The following is a 16,598-nucleotide window of genomic DNA, read 5'->3' on the forward strand; positions in this document are numbered from 1 at the left end:
ACTTCTTCTTTTTTCAAATTTCACAAACGAAACATGATCAAACATCAACTTACTCTTACCCCAAAAATCTTTCTTTTCTCCATAACCCTTTTTCTTTATTTTATCTAGGCGGAATGACCTAGGAGACCCCTGTACTTGGCCACGTTTGTCTGTTGGACCCTCCTACTCACCATTTTACCAACTAAACCCTTAAACTCATTGAAACATGACATTTTAAACCCTTATATGGATGACTCATTGGTGCGTGTAATACAACTAAATACACATTAATTTCCACGTCATTAAAAAATGCCACATAGAAAATTATATGTTAAAAGTCTAAAAATCCCTATTCCACTTCAGCTCTTTGTTGAAACAAGAAAGGATCTTGTTGGTACATTTTTTTTAATTTAACTTTTCTCTTTCCTTTGCATCTGTGAATGAATATGAAGAATCCGGTTAGTGGTTAATTTATGAATCCTCTATTTTCATGTGTATTTTTTATGGCAAAACTATGATTGAAAGAGCTTGTTACTAGATAGTTAGAGTGAAACTTTCATTTGATTAAAGATTCATAGTTTGATTGCAACTCAATTTGCTTTTTAAATATTTTTTCATGATTTTTATTAATTCTATATTCCAATTCATTATTTTTAGATTTGGATCTGTATGTTAGTGCAATAGTTAGTTTTAAGGGAGTGTAAGAATCTTTACTTTTTGTTTAGTGTAATGGGTATTAATGAAATCACTCAATCGCCTTCAATTCTTGCATATGTTAGACTTTAGAATTTAACAATTTTGTAGTAATTATCGTGTGATCTCTAATTTTGGAGAGTTTTTCTTTTTTTTGAGTATTTGATGAAATTGAAAAAAAAAATCAATTCTTTTTTGGATGTTTATAGTGAGATCGGAGATTTTTCTTTTTGTTTTTATTTTTTAGGGTGTTTAATGAAATTAGAAAAAGCTTAAATCCTTTTTTGTGTGTTTAATGAAAATGGAGAATGATAAATTTTTGTTCAGCTGTTTGATGAAATTGCAAAAAAAAATCATTTTTCTTTTCTTTTCTTGGTGTTTGATGAAATTGAAGAGAGATTTATACATGTACTGAAATTTATGGGCTTGATCAGAAGATTAAGTAGAAGAAGAAGGTTTTGTGGAGGGAGAATATTGGAGACAAGCACAAGGGTCTACACCACAAAGTAATTCACGTTTTGGTGCTCCCTTCATTTCAATATATATGATATATTAGTTTTTTTATTTTATTTCAAAATATTGATGTATTTAAATAATGAAAAAAACCTTAACAATATTCTTTCACTTTTATATTTTTTTCAATAAATAAGAAAAAACTTACATAACTAAAAAACTATTAAAAATTATCACTTATTTTAAAACGAACGACAAAGTATTATAAACTACAACCGCAAATTAAATTGATGCCCTGTGACCTTGAGCTGTTGAAATATGGGGACCATTTCATTTGTAGAATGCAACAAAACTCACTTTTTCTCTTATTTTCATGTAAAGTAAATAAATAAATTTATTCGAAGTCGGATGAGAACTAAGCTATTTATGTATTATTTTGTATAAAAAAATTATGTTGTTTAGTAGGTAGATAGAATATAATTTATTCATGTATAAAACTAATTCATGTATAAGTTGTGAGTGAATCTATATATTATTTTATGCATGATAGAAGGTGGAATAAATAATACGTGTATAACTAATATTTACATAAAATAATACATAAATTCACTCATAACTAATTCATACATTACTAATTCCTTGATAACTCTAATCAACTATCAAACGATCGATCCATGTAATTTCACTTTGTAAAAACTTTGAAGTAAAATAGATAAAAGAAATTATTTTTTCCCAAACATATCTTTTGATATTTTTCCTATAAAAAGGTCATCGACTCTTTTCTCTAACTCATGTTTTCTTTCTTCACTCCTTTATATTATTTTGTTGTTTCTGATCTTCAAGCTTTCAATATTCTACAAAGGTAAATCTTCGTATTTCAATTATGTTTTTGGTACAACTAATTTAATTTAAATTCCCAAATTCAGATGATCAAGTGTTCTGAAAGCATCTTTTAGTTTTGAACATTTCTGCATTTCCATTAGTTATTGATTTATTATCAATAAGTTAACTAAGTGGATTTGGTTAGTCAACTAGATGATATTTTTAAGGCTGTAAATAGTTTCGGGACATAATTTGTGTCAAGTTCATAAATGTTTGGAATACTTCTCTCAAAAGAAAAAAAAAATCACTTTATTTGAAATTTCTGTGTTTGACCATACTTTCTACAAAAAATATTTAGAATTTAAATTTTACTTCGCGGAGTTAATAACATTATCTTATACTTGGGTGTTTCAGAGTTTGGTATGAAAGTGGATAAGGCCAATGCTGTGGAGCCAATAAAGTCTACATTTGCTGAGAAAATCGAAATTCTAATCAATAGTCATAACAAGCTACAATAATAATAAAATGTTAAAACATAGTCACTATTAACACATGTTACAAACATTCATAGCTCCTAATAAAATGTTTGATAACATTTTTCACCTAACGATTTCTTTGAGCGATCAGAGACATTTAATGTTAGAATTTTACACCAATTAAATTTGTTTGGACAAGACCCCTACATCAAACAAGAGCACCTTTTTGTTCAAATAAATTTTGTGATCGATCCACCATTATAGGTTGAGGCTTCAGAACTTTATTCATATGTCAAATTCCAACATTATAACTTATAAGATGTCTCTTATCGCTCAAATAAATTGAAGAATGTTATCGAACATTTTGTAATTAGGAACTATGAGTATTTGTAACATGTGTTAATGGTAATTCTGTTTTAAGTTTTGTTATTGTTGTAGCTTGTTATGACTATAATGAAGATAATTCCTTCCATCAATTTATAAATACAAGAAGTTTTGCCTAGGTGAATTCATGCGCAAATTCCTGGTCAAATTTAAACGATTTGACTCTCGAAAAACGAAATGTATCACATAAATTGCGACAAAGAAAGTAGTTATGTAGTCATGTATATAGTGCTGTATTTTTGTTATTTGTATCTCTGTAATGTGTCATATATTTTTGGCTGCTAAAATGGAATCACATTATAGACTTATTGTCACGACCCAAAAATGGACGTGATGGCACTCGTCTTAACCCACCAAGACAAGTCAGCCTAAAACTTAACCATTACAATAAAATGCGAAATTTTTTTAGTAACAAACTCAAATATACCCCCAAAATCTGGTTGTCACGTGTACAAGCCTCTAAAGTATTACAATTGAATCAAAAGAAAAATACAAATCTCATATGACATTGTTTCTAGAGTAGAACAAGATCATAAACAGGAGTAAGAAGGATCGCTGAGAAGACAAACAACTACCTCACAAATCTCCCAGAAGCCTTGGAAAAGAAGAGAATGACAAGTACTACAAAAATCCAGGCTCGTAACCTACAAAAATTTGTAGAAGCAAGGGGTGAGTACCAAACCACACGGTACTCAGCAAGTAAACCTCTAAACACAAGCTAAGGGGATAGAATACAAGTACTCCTTACACCCCAACCGAACCTTCACAACTACAATCTATATAAAACCAGCCCAATCTAACAGTTCACAATTTACAAGCACATAATTCAACAACAACATTCTAACAATCATATATTCTCAACAACAAGCTCAATATTTATCAATTACCACCTCCACAACTAACCTGCTTAGTACCAGCCCAACATAACAGTTCACAGTTCACAAATCACATAGCTCAACACAACACTCTAACAATTTCATATCCTCAACAACAACAATAGTTTCATATCCTCAACAACAACACTCTAACAATTGCATATCTTCAACAATAAGCCCAATATTCATCAGTCACAAGTTTCATAGAAAGGCACTCACAAGATCAGCAACACACAAGATCAAGTTCACCAATAATAAAGAAGTGCAATGCAATGAAATGCAATGTCAAGTATAGTGATGCATGTCTGACCTAATGATACACACCCGCTGTCTCTCAGTCCGGGACCCATGGGGGACATATCTGTCCATGCATCCATCGCGGCGCGCGATACGACCCTCGATAATAGTAACCATCGCGGCGCGCGATACGTCCCTCGAAATATAGTATCCGTCGCGGTGCGCGACACGTCCCTCGAAATATAGTATCCATCGCGGCGCGCGATACGTCCCTCGAAATGGTACATCCTCTTTATTTTCTTATTCTTTCTCAATGCACATAACACTTGTCACAACCATGTCTCAGAACAATGCAAATGACATGTTCACACAAATAATGAAGAGATGACCATTTTCATAACATTGCACAATTTACAACAACAGAATCAGGATACAACATCAACAATGATTCAACAAGCCTTTCAAACAATTCTCAACACATCACACAAACAATTGATCACATTGCCTTTTATTATCCCTTTCTCGTCATTAGAATTAATCAATGTGGACAAGTCAATCCATCACCAAGCCTCATTACCCTAAACACATATTACAAGGAAATACATGAATTCCATACACTTAACAAGGGTTTAGAAATCCACTTGCCTCAAATAATCGAACAATCACTCCGAAATTTGAGTCTTCCCTTTTTGTTGAGCTTCCAAATCAATGCAATCTATTCAAGTACATATTCACAATAAGATTCTGAAACTAACAACACCCATATTACTATAGGTTTAGCCTAGACCCAAAAGATCACCTAAATCTATAATCAAGTTCCTAAGTTTCAAGCTTAGGGTTAAGTTCCAATTCTTTTCCAATATCATAAATATAATAATATTAATTAAAAAGGAAGCCAACTGGTTATGAACCAGTGGCGGCAACCATGCCAATTCTCTTAATACCTGCACCCAAACTAATAACCTATCCATCCAAAGTATAAATTAAGCATTTTCCAATTTCAATCTATTATTCACTACGGAAAGAATGAATTGAAATTAATGCCAACCTCCAGATCTTGTTCCCCCCAGAACTTCCAACCAATATAATCCTTTCAATTTCTAATGATTAATTAATCATATATCAATTATTGTCATAATTATCCAATATGAGTATTAAAATCTTATGCCTTTACTGAAGGACTACAAAGAGCGAAAAAATATATATATGCCATTCGCAGATTTTGTCAAAATCTGACCCTTTTTCCCCTCAACTCCACGTTACCATAAATTAACAATAACCGACTATTTGTGTATCCATAAAATAATAAGAATTAAGGTTGTGATTATACCTTATATTTGCTTCATTTACGGAGATGCTACGGCTGATTTTGAGTTTGACTCAGAACATCCATCCTCAGTTAAGTTAATTTGTATGGGCCAAGTGGTATAGGGTTTTAACTTAAAATATATTATGTATGGACTTGACTCATTAAACATCAACTAATAAAAATTAATTATTTAATAAATATCCGTTAACTAAATAATCGTAGTTAAATAAATAGTTCAAAATTCCCAACCAACTTCACAAACTGATCCAAAGTGACTCAAGGCAACTACCGAGATGGGTAAAATGGTAATTTTGTAAAAATTTCTAAAAATGACTTTCCGGGTCATTACACTTATACATATGCAAATTCACCTTTTCCATTTTATTATAACAATAGTATAAAAGTGTAAGCAACAAAGAGGGGAAATTTTGAGAATAAATATATATTCTCAGTTATCATACTTTTCTGATCAAATCAACCCACTACTCAACCGTTTATGTGTGCGTCTGAGTCAGTACTAGCCGTCACTTTTCAGGACGCATTATATATATCCTTACACAAGGTTAGTTAGTACTTTTGTAATGTACAATCAACTGCGAGCTGTTTAATTATGATCAAAATTAGTGAAAGTTCTCTTTAAAATAATTCAGTTGCACAAAATTAGTTAATAATTGTCTACATTTTTTTTATAGGATAAGAGTGGGTTTAAGTTGAATTACTTTTAGTAAAAACAAAATTTTACATGAAAAAAAGAAGACAAGTACGTTGGTTGATAGTCAAAAACTTTACCCAAGTTAACATAAGGGAAAATATAGTTTAATTAAAAAGAAAAAAATCCCAATGTTGTGCTGTTATAACTTGAGAATCATTATTTTCTACAACGATACAATAATATTGATTAGTCCATGGAATACTTTATTGGTAGTCATGACACAAGGTACGAATGCCATCTATTTTTTATTTTATTTTTCTTTGGATTATAAAATTTTAGACTAACATGGATTCAATGTGTCACAAGAAAAGGTGTTAGGGATTTAACTATTGACAACGTACATGTCAAACAATAAATTTTATTCATATTGTGTTCGCATGTGTTTACTGGTTCAACATTGAAACATTTGAGACTATATAAGTGTGTGTGCGTCCACCAAATTACTTTACAAGCTTTGAGAAACTTGTTACTCTTCATCATGTGGAAAGATATTATTTTGAATGTTGTCTAAATGTTTTCAAGACGCCCCAACTTATCAAGTTTACCATGATTTGTTCGCTCAGGTGATAAGAAAAATAAACGATGCTTGGATTTCTTTATATATATAGTGCTAATATATAGTTGTATGCATTATTTTAACTTATTGTATTTTTCTCTTAAGATGTTGAGTGGAAACACAATTCCTTTTTTGTTCAATAGTTTGTTGCATCTCACTCTAAGAGTTTTTTATGACGAGGCCAGTACTTCAATGGCTCTACAATTGATTAAGAGTTCCCCTTGTATGAATTCACTTTGTATATATGTTATGGTAAGAAATGATTCATCTATTTATTATAAATTTGCAAGGTACTATTCCCTCATTTTTATACGTGAATGAGTGTAATTCCTCTGTTTACTATGAAAATGTGATTTTCTTATTTTTGAATGTGCAAAGGTGTGATGCCTTTAATTATTACTCCATTTGTCTCAATTTATTACTCCTTTTGTCTCAATTTATGTGACACAAGTCTTGAGTTTCATACAGAAAGTATGTATATATACCTCGCCCTCAGTATATATTGATATGCATCAATGAACATATTCTTATGGATAATCCTGTAACGTCCGGGTTCCGTCGTTATAGAAAAGACAACGGGGAAAAATTTTGGGCCGAAAAGCTTTTTCGGAGTAACTTGAGATTTCCTAACCTTGTCCAGATTTGGATGAAATCGGAGTCTGTGAGGTCTAGGGAAATCTGGTAGCTATTGGGTGATCTAATTATGAATTCGATCACATGAGTAGATAGATAAGTCGTTAAGAAACCCGTACGACTTTACAGAATTAAATTCGGGTGAGTAGAACTCCCGAAACTGATCTTGGTGTGAACGGGTAGTTTCTGAGTGTCATTGGTCGAAGGTGTGTTGTGAAATGGGGTCTTGGATTTATTATTTTGCTCACTGTTTCTTGCAAGCCGCTATGGCGGGGATTTCTGCCGCTGTGGCTGGACAGACGCGACTTAAAGTCGAAAATAAACCCCAAAAATATTTTATTTTGCAATTTTCAAACTTGAGAGCTAAAGAACGAACCTAGGGCTTTTCTTAACAGTTTTTCACCATTCTTGAGGCTAAAGGTAAGATTTTCACTCCTCGAATTCATTTTTCGATCCGTAGAACGTAATCTAATGGGTAATTATCGATGGGGGAGGATTTTTGATCTGGAATTGATGGTGGAAACAACCCTAATCTGGGTATGGGGATCATGGGTTTGACCTAGGATTGATATTATTGATATAATCCGGGTAATTAGGTGTTGTTTATTGATTCTAGCATTATATTGATTGTTTGTAGACCAAGAACAAGCGGAAAGAATCCGAAAAGGGAAGGATCAAGTTTCTTAGGGGATTTCAAGCTTGTTTCGAGGTAGGTGATGGTTGTGATTCTATGATTGTGTGATGTATGTTTGTTCTTGCTTCATTATAATACATGTATGTATTCAAATGTTGCATTATTGATCACATTAATTGTAAATAAGGATAGATGAATGATGAATGTGATGAATCATGACTTGATTGTATGATTATGAGAATGTACTTTGTAATTGTGATTGTGGTTTGTTAAATGGATAGGATGTTGCGTTCCAACACACTAACTTGGTTCGGTTGCCACATTCCGGCATAATTATGGGATCGATTGCCACGTTCCGGCATAATCATTGGATCGGGTACCACGTTCCGGTATGCTAACAGTTTGGGTTTGGGTTCCATGAGAGGACCAATGACTTGATATAACCGTGATAATTGAGAATTGTGAAACTGTTCGTTGTTCGTAAATACATGATGATATTGTATATGTTCGGTGTATGCATGTTATTGTATTGTGGTATTGACTTATGTATGTTGCACTTAGTGGGATAGCTGTGTGATCCTACCAGTACACTGTGGTTGTGTACTAATACTGCACTTGATCTTTTTTTGTTGAGTATAGGGCATCTTCAGGCGGCTATTGACAAACCTCGCTTGGAAGATCAGCGATCATCGTTCGAATTCAAGAGTGAGCCAGTTCTTCCGGGCTGCCATGACTTCTCTTTTTGTCTATGTCCACATTTTGGACTTAGATTTTCTAGTTAGTTGTTAGTACATTAGTTTGGGGTTCTAACCCTTCTTGTTAGACTTATGGATCTTGTTAGATGTTTTAGTACATTGACTTTCAGGTTCTAGGTAGTATTTCCGCATTTGTTTAGTTGTTAGACTTTCTCTTTCTCGCCTAACTAAGCGTCAGTAGTTAGTGTGCTATGAACATTGATTTGCCCTCTAGTAGCTGAACTAGGGGAACTCAAAACTAGCTACTAGGAAAAAAAGACCACTATTTGAACATCAAGCTTGTGGACAAGTTGTTTGGAGTTTATGGGAACTCCCCACTTTTCTTTCCTTAACATTTAACATGCCTCCATAACTTAAATGTCTTAGTACTTTGATTAAAATTGGTTAGCTAATTAGTATTAATGATTCTCCCATCGGAGGGTTAGTGTGGGTGTGAATCACGATGGTCTGGGTCGTGACAAATCCGTCTAGGGTCGGGCCCTATATAAGAAGGATATCAAAATTGCAATGTAGGTTACGCGACGTTCAGAACCAATCTAGAGGTCAAGGTTGAGATTTTTAAGGTTGTGTCTAGCCTTGATTCAAAAGGAGATATTGCACAATATCTTAGATATACATCTACTCCTCGGTCATTTCCTACCAAACGAGATTGTGTTCGTAGGGTTAGAATTTAAGACCTCTAATTATGGACGAAAGAGTAAAAATATAAGATCTTGATATTCGTATAATTATACTCACTCTAATAGTATATATAGAACGATAGATTTCCAATTGTGGGTAGTTCATGCTTTGAGAAAACAATTGAAAGGCAAATTCAAACATTTTGATGGCCTAACTTACATCATTTAATCTCAGAAGAACGAAAACTATACTTTTAAAACGTGAAAACATCCATCTTACATAAGGTTAAGCTATACCCAATAAGATAATTGCATTTTAGGGTAAACGCAAAACTTTGTGACGTCTTATTAAAGATTTATGAGCAAAAGTTATGATTTTATTTTCAGTTAGACAAATTTTAAAGATTCTAAAAGAGAGGTACTAAATTTATATAAAGACACAAAAAAAACTACACATGTTTTAACAAAAATATTTTAGAACTTTATATTAAACTACTCAAATCTTCATACTAATGAAAAAAAAAAAATATATATAACATCCAAAGTAATATAATGCAATGTTTGGCTCACATCTTATCCACTGAATTAATTCTTTATTATTATAAATAACACTATATAAAATTAAAGATTTTAATTAGTATGAAGGAAAAAAAAGTTAACCCTAATTTTTTTGTGCGTATATACTTGAATTTTAATTAGGGATGTTAATGGTTTTTATATTAAAACTAAAAGATAATTATATAAACGATTTTAAATTTCTAAAATTTTCGAGTGATCTTAGTCCCAATCAAGTTGACAGGACCAGAAAACTATGAAATCATTTGGTTAGTTGAACTGCTTAGAGACTTAAAGATAGACATTATCACTCAAGTTAAGTTGTGTTGTGATAACAAGGCAGTTATGCAGATTTCTTCTAATCCAATCTTCCATGAGAGGACCAAACATATTGAAATTGATTGTCATTTTATAAGAGAAAAGCTCAAGGATGGTCTGATCAAGCCAGAGTATATAGGGACTAAATCTCAGTAGCAGATTTGCTTACAAAGGGTTTAGGGATTATGCAGCATGAACTTCTTCTTTCCAAGCTAGGAGTCTTTGATATTTTCCATCCTAGCTTGAGGGGGAATATTAATTCTAGAAGTGATTAGAAGCTAAGTTGATTAAAATGAAGTTAGTTGTAACAGAATATTCTGTAAAAGTTAGTTACTAGAACAGAGTTAGTTACAAAACGTGTTGTATAAATAAGTTGTAAATGAATGATGTGTGATATATGAAAAGATTCTCTCTTCTGAAAATTCTCTCTGTACTGCTATGAACAAATTCATCAATATGAATTAACAATAACCATATTCCATGACTTCTATTTTGACAGCAGAGAACTGATATTAAGAAAATGTAGTAAAGTACATAGCCTTGAAATAAGTAAAGCACAAATCAATGATCATTCAATGCTACTAGCTAGCATCTCTAAAAATATCACTTATGTTCAGTCAATGCTAGTGTTTAACTATAGATAGAGCCTCACTGCTCTTGCGTTCAACTATATTATTCTTTTTCTACATAAAATAAAATAGTTATGATAAAAGAAGTAACAAATCTTCAGAGGAAGACATGTGATACAATATATCCAAGTACGAAATGTGGTTTGCATGCATTATCCTTATTATCGTTTCTGTCTTCATTTATTTCTACATATCTGCCTCCTTGGACATTACATTTTTCGAAATCTCTCCATCATTTTCTTAGATTAGTTGGTTTATTGTTTTCTCGTTGTTAATTAATCAATTTCTCGATTGGTTTTTAAGTTACTTGTATGCTGAATATAGTTTGTATAACATGAAATGTTTATTATCAAGTATTCCCTTCGTCCACTTTTAATTGTCATGTTACGTTTTTCGAAAGTCAATTTGACTAATTTTCAAAGTTAAATTAGATTAAATTATTCGATATTTTTAACAAAAATTTTAGATATTCAAAAATTATACAAAAAGTACTATAAATTGCAATGTTTTGCATATCAATATAATGAAAAAATATATATCATAAAATGTTAGTCAAAGTTCTTATAGTTTGACTCTAAAAAGGAAACCATAACAATTAAAAGTGGACGGAGATAGTAGTTATATCGGGTACTACCATTCATGGGTAAGGCTACAAGAAACATGTATGTATACTAGATATAGGACCCCGTGCCAGCACGGGGCCCAATATATATTATTTTTTTATTTTAATTTATGTCATATTATGGAATTTGAGAAGTTATTGAAATTTTTATATGATTTTAAAAATATTTTAATTTTTTAGCTATTGTGATTTGTAGTACTTTTTTTTAACATAATTTTGAAAGTAATATTTATTACTCTCTTTGTTCTAATTTATGTGGCAGATGCAGAATTTCAAATATTAACCCTTTTTTATGTCTCTTTAATATATTAAGTTGTTAATTATTGTATTTTTTTGTACATTTTGAACCTAATTTTTTAATACTATATGTTATTTGCCATGTCCCAATTTATGTGGCATTAATTGATAGATTTGTTGGAGTCGAGAGATTTATTTTGTTAATTATGTAATTTATAGTTTTTTTTTCCGTCAATTTCAAACAATATATGTTGTTAATTGATAGAATACTTTTAATGTAATTTTTTTGAAAAAAATATGTGTGACTCTCCATGTCCCAATTTATGTGGCACATGTAAAGTTTTGACAATTAACCAAAATTTTAATACATTTAAAAAAATATTTTTAAGTCGTTAAATTTTAAGTAATAAGTAATTTAAATTGTTGTATTATTTATTACAATTTATAATACTTTTAAAGTAGTTGAAATATTGTACTATTTATTATGATTTATAACACTTTTTTTTAATTTATGTCATATTATGGAATTTGAGAAGTTATTGAAATTTTTATATGATTTTAAAAATATTTTAAATTGTTAGCTATTGTGATTTGTAGTACTTTTTTTTAACATAATTTTGAAAATAATATTTATTACTCTATTTGTTCTAATTTATGTGACAGATGCAGAATTTCAAATATTAACCCTTTTTTATATGTCTCTTTAATATATTAAGTTGTTAATTATTGTATTTTTTTGTACATTTTGAACCTAATTTTTTAATACTATATGTTATTTGCCATGTCCCAATTTATGTGGCATTAATTGATAGATTTGTTGGAGTCGAGAGATTTATTTTGTTAATTATTGTAATTTATAATTTGTTTTTCGTCAATTTCGTCGACTATTTTTTTTATTAATTATTGTAATTTATTGTTTTTTTTTCATCAATTTCAAACAATATATGTTTATCATATAATCCATTTTATGTGGTACCAATAGAATTTAGAGAGTCAATTAAATTTTTTATATAAGTTTTAAATAATTAAGCTGTTAATTATTGTAATGTATAGTATTACTTATAGTATTTTTAAATATATTTAAATATTATATGTTAGGTTTTTTATCCTAATTTATATGGCATTGATAGAATTTAAAGTGTCAAATAATTGTTAATTATTGTAATAGATAATATGGAGTATTTAAGTCTTTATAGTATAGTAATTAATATATAATATGTAGTATTTAAGTGTTATATTATGGAATTTGAGAAGTTATTGAAATTTTTATATGATTTTAAAAATATTTTAAATTGTTAGCTATTGTGATTTGTAGTACTTTTTTTTTACATAATTTTGAAATAATATTTATTACTCTATTTGTTCTAATTTATGTGGCACAGGCAGAATTTCAAATATTAACCATTTTTTATATGTCTCTTTAATATATTAAGTTGTTAATTATTGTATTTTATAGTACATTTTGAACCTAATTTTTTAATAATATCTGTTATTTGCCATGTCCCAATTTATGTGGCATTAATTGATAGATTTGTTGGAGTCGAGAGATTTATTTTGTTAATTATTGTAATTTATAGTTTTTTTTTCCGTCAATTTCAAACAATATATGTTGTTAATTGATAGAATACTTTTAATGTAATTTTTTTTAAAAAAATATGTGTGACTCTTCATGTCCCAATTTATGTGGCACATGTAAAGTTTTGACAATTAACCAAAATTTTAATACATTAAAAAAAATATTTTTAAGTCGTTAAATTTTAAGTAATAAGTAATTTAAATTGTTGTATTATTTATTACAATTTATAATACTTTTAAAGTAGTTGAAATATTGTACTATTTATTATGATTTATAACACTTTTTTTTAATTTATGTCATATTATGGAATTTGAGAAGTTATTGAAATTTTTATATGATTTTAAAATTTTTTTTAAATTGTTAGCTATTGTGATTTGTAGTACTTTTTTTAACATAATTTTGAAAGTAATATTTATTACTCTCTTTGTTCTAATTTATGTGGCAGATGCAGAATTTCAAATATTAACCCTTTTTTATGTCTCTTTAATATATTAAGTTGTTAATTATTGTATTTTTTTGTACATTTTGAACCTAATTTTTTAATACTATATGTTATTTGCCATGTCCCAATTTATGTGGCATTAATTGATAGATTTGTTGGAGTCGAGAGATTTATTTTGTTAATTATTGTAATTTATAGTTTCTTTTTCGTCAATTTCAAACAATATATGTTGTTAACTGATAGATTTTTTGGAGTGGACTATTTTTTTATTAATTATTGTAATTTATTGTTTCTTTTTCGTCAATTTCAAACAATATATGTTTATTATATAATCCATTTTATGTGGTACCAATAGAATTTAGAGAGTCAATTAAATTTTTTATATAAGTTTTAAATAATTAAGCTGTTAATTATTGTAATATATAGTATTACTTATATTATTTTTAAATATATTTAAATATTATATGTTAGGTTTTTTATCCTAATTTATATGGCATTGATAGAATTTAAAGTGTCAAATAATTGTTAATTATTGTAATAGATAATATGGAGTATTTAAGTCATTTATAGTATAGTAATTAATATATAATATGTAGTATTTAAGTGGAAGGTGATGGGGCCCATTTATATAGTTTGATAAATATATTGGATATTAGTAGTGATTTATAGTATAGTAATTAATAATATATAATATGTAGTATTTAAGTGGAAGGTCGTGGGGCCCACTTATATATTTTATAAATATATTGGACATTTGTAGTGATCTTATTGGAACAATGATAGTAATTCCTAGACTCTTCTATAATATAGTAATATTTTTGTCACCATAATTAATGTCATACCTCTTGCAATGTTTTGGGGCAGAGAGAAAAATGTTGAAGGAAAATAGAGTCTGGGTGGAGACAAATTCTCCTGCTAGATGTGATCAAGGACCCGTTTGAACATACCATATGAAATTAGATCGATTTTAATTTGATATGGAGACTGGAGTCGTAGTTTTATGAAAATGTGATTTCCTTATTTTTGAATCCGAAAGGGATGTGATTCATCTATTGTGATTTCCTCATTTTTGTATGTGAAACGGTGTAATTCCTCTATTTTATAATGAAAATGAGATTTCTTATTTTTGAATGTGAAAGGAGTGTGATATCTTTGTCTCAATTTGTATGACACCCTTTGACTTGACATAAAAAAAAGTTTTATATTCATAAAGAAAGTGTATATACTTCACCCTAGGCATGTATCAATATGCATCGACAATCGAACGACCGGAGTCTTATGGGTAATCCATCCATGGTCGGGTTCCAAGAAGGATATCGAAATTGCAGATATACGTTATGTGGCGTTCAGAACCAATCTTGAAAGATTTGTTCGTGGTCAAGGTCAAGAGTTTTGAAAGTCATGTCTAGATACTATTTATTCACAATATCTTAGATTTACATATACTACTTGGTCATTCTTTACCAAAACGGGATTGTGTTCTCAAGAATAAAATTGAAAATCTCTAATTATGGACGAAAGAGTAAATATATCATATTTTGATATTCATATAATACTCTCACTAATATTATTGAATATATAGCAATTATAGATCAATAGGTTTCCAATTGTGGATATTTCTTGCTTTGAGAAAAAATTTGAAAGGCAAATTCAAACATTTTGATGGAGTAACCTTCATCATTTAATCTCAGAAGAACAAAAACTATATTTTAAACGTGAAAATTTTCATCTTACATAAGGTTAACCTATCCAATAAAGAACTCGTATGTACGTCGCAATTCTCTTTTTCTGTTTCTCATTATGTGTCCAATATTCATTTTGAGATCCACTAATCTAGATAATTGCTCTTTACGCTAGACACGCAAAATTTTGTGACATCTTACTAACTTGAATTGTTACTAGATTTTATGATTTTAATTATTTTCGCTTAGACAAATTTTAAAGATTCTAAAAGATATATAAGTACTAAATTTATATTAAAGAGAACAATATACTGTCTACCTTATAACAAAATTATTTTAGAATTTTATATTAAACTATTCATAATTATGATTTTTTTAAAAATCTCTATTAGAAACAACTAAACTAGAATTAGAAAAAAAGCTCATAAAATAGTAAGATAGGTTTCATCAACTTTAATTAATCACTGATGATTCTCTATGTTTAATGATAATTTTATTTATGTTTGGTATGTCAGCCAATTCACTTGACAAATTTGGAAAAACTTGAAACTCTTTATGTGAAAAAATGTTACTTTGGGCACCGGGTAAAACCTATCAATGTTATCAAAACGCCCCCACTTATCAAGTTTACCATGATTTACTTTGGGCTCAAATGGGCTAAAGATCGGGTTGGTTTATGACCCGCTTAATCTTAATAATTTTAACATATTGTTATTTGACTTTTATAACTACAATTTAAATTTCAACGCAAAAAAATAATAAAAATAAGTTATAAATGGATAGGTAAATCTTAGAAACTATAAAATAGACAGTAATTCATACCTTCAATAATAACATACATTACACTAATGCAAATAAATAGTCTAATAACGGGTTGAAATTGGAGATTAAATTGGACTTAATTGAAGATTCTTTAAAAATGGATTAAGGCATGAATGAGTTGAGATTAAATCCAATTCAAATTATCTTGAGCTCAATCCATAAAATTCTAGACAGATTGAGTAGGTTACATACATAGGGGAAATTTCGAAAATAGCCACTAAAAACAACTTAATTTGGGTTCTATAGTTATAGTTCGTTAATTACCATTCGTAGCTACATGTTAGAGGGAGAAGAGAGGTGGGTGAGATTGGGAGAGGGAGGATAGAGGTGAGCGAGAGAGGGTAGAGAGTGGAGAGAGAAGAATTGTATTTGCATAGATGTTGAATTGTATATGTATATATGTAAGATAGTTGTATATATGTAATTGGTATACATATGTATTTGAATATCTAGTGAGCGAGAGACTAGGAGAGGGGGGAGAGAGGCGAGCGAGAGAGGGCAGAGAGTGGAGAGAGATAAATTGTATTTGTATATATGTCATATAAAATGTTTATCTGGTACTAACATTCATGTGTAC

At 29.6% G+C, this 16,598-nt stretch overlaps 1 protein-coding gene and 1 long non-coding RNA gene across 4 annotated transcripts in view; both read right to left on the bottom strand.

The window, feature by feature from the left end:
* Positions 1-16,598, bottom strand: part of LOC125819013 (uncharacterized) — a 513,298-nt gene that overhangs the window by 291,313 nt on the left and 205,387 nt on the right. The gene's annotated exons all lie outside the window — the stretch shown is intronic.
* LOC125819033 (uncharacterized) overlaps positions 1-16,598 on the bottom strand; it is a 231,012-nt gene that overhangs the window by 110,410 nt on the left and 104,004 nt on the right. Inside the window, exon 1 of one of the 3 annotated variants that reach the window (XR_007442425.1) lies at positions 471-476. The exons of the other annotated variants lie outside the window; for them this stretch is intronic. This is a non-coding gene — a long non-coding RNA (uncharacterized LOC125819033). Of the gene's footprint in view, positions 1-470; positions 477-16,598 lie in introns of those variants that run through there. 3 annotated transcript variants of the gene reach the window in all.

This window comes from Solanum verrucosum, unplaced genomic scaffold (assembly GCF_900185275.1).
Source record: "Solanum verrucosum unplaced genomic scaffold, falcon-dt-bn FXZP01000252.1, whole genome shotgun sequence".
Lineage (NCBI taxonomy): Eukaryota > Viridiplantae > Streptophyta > Magnoliopsida > Solanales > Solanaceae > Solanum > Solanum verrucosum.